Source organism: Suncus etruscus, chromosome 2, assembly GCF_024139225.1.
Source record: "Suncus etruscus isolate mSunEtr1 chromosome 2, mSunEtr1.pri.cur, whole genome shotgun sequence".
Classification (NCBI taxonomy): Eukaryota; Metazoa; Chordata; class Mammalia; order Eulipotyphla; family Soricidae; genus Suncus; species Suncus etruscus.
This window is the reverse complement of record NC_064849.1, coordinates 50,341,383-50,344,602: the sequence shown is the minus strand read 5'-3', so window position 1 is coordinate 50,344,602 and position 3,220 is coordinate 50,341,383. Positions and strand designations below refer to the sequence as shown.

General features: G+C 35.5%; 1 non-coding gene across 1 annotated transcript; it reads left to right on the top strand.

Moving 5' to 3' along the window:
- Nucleotides 1–1,526: 1,526 nt before the first annotated feature.
- On the top strand, nucleotides 1,527–1,632 carry LOC126002272 (U6 spliceosomal RNA). Its single transcript, XR_007493027.1, has one exon. It is a non-coding gene; the product is annotated as a U6 spliceosomal RNA (small nuclear RNA).
- Nucleotides 1,633–3,220: the final 1,588 nt, after the last annotated feature.

The window sequence follows — 3,220 nt, the reverse complement described above, 5'->3', positions numbered from 1 at the left end:
TTTTTTTTGTTTGTTTTTTTTGTTTGTTTTTTGGGCCATACCCAGCGGTGCTCAGGGGTTACTCCTGGCTGTCTGCTCAGAAATAGCTCTTGGCAGGCACGGGGGACCATATGGGACACCGGGATTTGAACCAACCATCTTAGGTCCTGGATCAGCTGCTTGCAAGGCAAACATCGCTGTGCTATCTCTCCGGCCAGACCTCTCACTCTTACCCTTAAAGTTTCTTAGAGATGATCGAGGATTACGTAAACTACCCTATCTTATCCCATAAATTTACTAGGTTTTATTTGTTTGTGTTTTGACTCTGCTCAGGCACTGCTCCTTTCTCTGTACTCAGGAATTACTCCTGACAGTTCTTGGGGAACCATATGGGATTCCAGAGATCAAATCAGAGTTGGCTTCATTCAAAGCAAATATCTGCCTGCTTTATAATCACTCAAGCTCCATCTCATCTATAAATTTATGACCTAAAAAAGATCCATGTCTGGTTACAAAAATGGCTCATTTCTCTGAGCTTTAGTTTCCTCATACTTAAAAAGGAGATTATGCCCACCTCATATAATTATTATGAGGTTCAAATTGAGACAGTTATAAAAAGCATTCAGTGTTTCTGTGGCTGCATAATACCTACTTAGTAATGTATAATTTTTATTTAATTTTCTTATTGCCACTCATTTTTTTTTAAATTCATTGCAACTTTAAAAAACGAAGCAAAACATTTCCATATGTGAGGGTAGCCAGATCACGTTGGACTATAAACAATGGGCCAGACTCACTAACGCTTTATTCAAGGGTCCTCAAACTTTTTAAACTGGGGCCCAATCCACTGTCCTTCAGACCATTTGAGGGCTGGACTATAGTTTAAAAAATTCAGTGCCACTATGTACCTAAAAAACTACTGTGAGTGATTTGTAATCCACTTTGGTCAAAATAAAAATTATTAGTAAAAAAAAAAACCTATGAGCAAATTCCTATGCACACTACACTTATCTTATTTTGAAGTTAAAAAAAGGGAACAAATACAATATTTAAAATGAAGAACAAGTAAAATTAAATCAACAAACTTATCTGTATTTCAATGGGAACTATGGGCCAGCTTTTGGTTTGAGGATCACTACCCAAGACTGAGAGGAGTTGCCAAAAGACAGAGAAAAAAAGGAGAGTCAGAGAGGCTAAGCAGGACAGGCAATGGTGGCAAAAAATACCTAGTGGGATGGATAAATATCCTTGGTAAGTTGCATGTGGGCTGTAATTTGAGGATCCTTGCTTTATATACTTTGCTGTCAGCTTCTCTGAGGCCTGAGAAGTGAGGTCATCTATACTCTTGAAAAGAAACGTTGACACTTAAATATTACCTTGTTGAAAATGGACCTGAGCAGGGAAAGTAATTATATACCCTGCTTTAATCTGAAAGTACAGAACCAGCTAAGCAAAACTACAAAAAAACTACTAAAGTTACTAAATACTTGTAATAATTAGCTCACGCACAGTGAGTAGTTTTAAAATACTATTAAACATTGATTAGTGTGCTCACTTCAGCAGCATATATACTAACATTGGAACAATACAGAGAAGACTACCATGGCCCCTGACATGGATGACATGCAAATTCATGAAGCATTCCATATTTTTAAAAAGAAAATAAAAGTTATTAGTACACTGAAAGTCACCTTTCAGATATGGTCTAAAATTGTAGAGAATTGACAGTAAAAGCACTGAGAATACAGCATCTCTAGTTGGTCAGAAAAATCAGCTTAACCTTTCTACTGCTAATTGCTGCTCTAAAAGCCAATCCACTGTAAGAGAAAATCAAATGCTAAGTCATTTTTTTCTTACCGAAATGTGTTAGTTTTAGAATGAACTAACCTTAGGAAAAAAATAGCTCTTTCACAGAGAATCTCAAGGGACATGTTTTTCCTTGTACTTATATCTGGGGGCCAGATTTGTGACTCAAGTTAAAGAAATGTGATTCCAGTTCTGCTATATAGTACAGCAGGTAGGTGCTTAATTTGTATGCAGTTGACTCATGTTTAATCCCCAGTACCCGTTTAAACTCCCAAGCCACCGACAGTGAGCCCTGAGTCCAGAGTCAGAAGCAAGTTTTGAACACTTCCAGGAATGACACAAAAACAAACAAAATTTGATTCTGTTAAAGTCAATGCCTTCCTTCCTCTACTTCTTTATTCTGCTGTATAAGTTGTTGGCTCTCAATATCTTCTGGATATTTGGGGAAACTGTGCTGCTAAAAACCAAGATCATCCTACTACCAATTGTTTGAGTGTAAGACACTGCACTTCAAATTTTGCAAGGTTTTTATAAGGTAGGGGAAAAAAGCCAAATTCCTCTCATTTATAATGCTCCAAAATTAAATTTTGTAAATTGGTAGAGTATTTATTACCTCTTAGAATATATGTGGTGTATCCCATGAGTAGTGAGACAGCATACAGATTTTTTTCATCTTCTTTCTTTCTTACTCCTACCGGTTCTTCCTTACTCTTACCAGTTCTTAGTATTTATTTCTAGTCATGGTTTTCTGTTCTCTCAAGACGTCTGAGCATACCTCAACTTACCCATAACTATCAATAGGTCCTCAAACATAGTTTATCATGAAATATTTATTTTCCTTATAAAGAAGAAAATGTGGGGTTACTTTCCTAAATTTTTGAAAACTATGTTAGAAAAATTATTCTCCTAAAGTTACCGAGGAAGAGTACAGCAGGTAGGGCACTTGCCTCGCATGCAGATGACCCATGTTTAATACCTGGCACCACATTTGATCATCTGAGCTTGGTAGAAATTATTGAGCTCAGAGTCATGAGTAAGACCTGAACACAACCAGGTATTCTCATTCCCCCAAACAAAAATATACTTAAGAAAAAAAAATTTTTTCCCTTTAAGACAGACACATTCTCTTTTGAAATAAATCTACAATTTTAAGTTCATGGTACCATGGAAGCAAGTTTTATAAGTTTGTATAAGTTTAATACTGTTCTCTGGTTCTTCCTTTTGGTTATTTGGTTCTATGAAGAATAGGATTATGATTATGGTCTGATTTACACACAAAAATGTGCTACAAAGTATCTATTGAGGCATTTAATATTTTCATATTTATTAACTACAGCTTATAGGACATGAATAAGATCACTGAAAGTAATAAACTGTGTCTGAATTTCCCAAAATAATCAAATAAAAATATCTTTAAAATAAATCAAATTAAAAA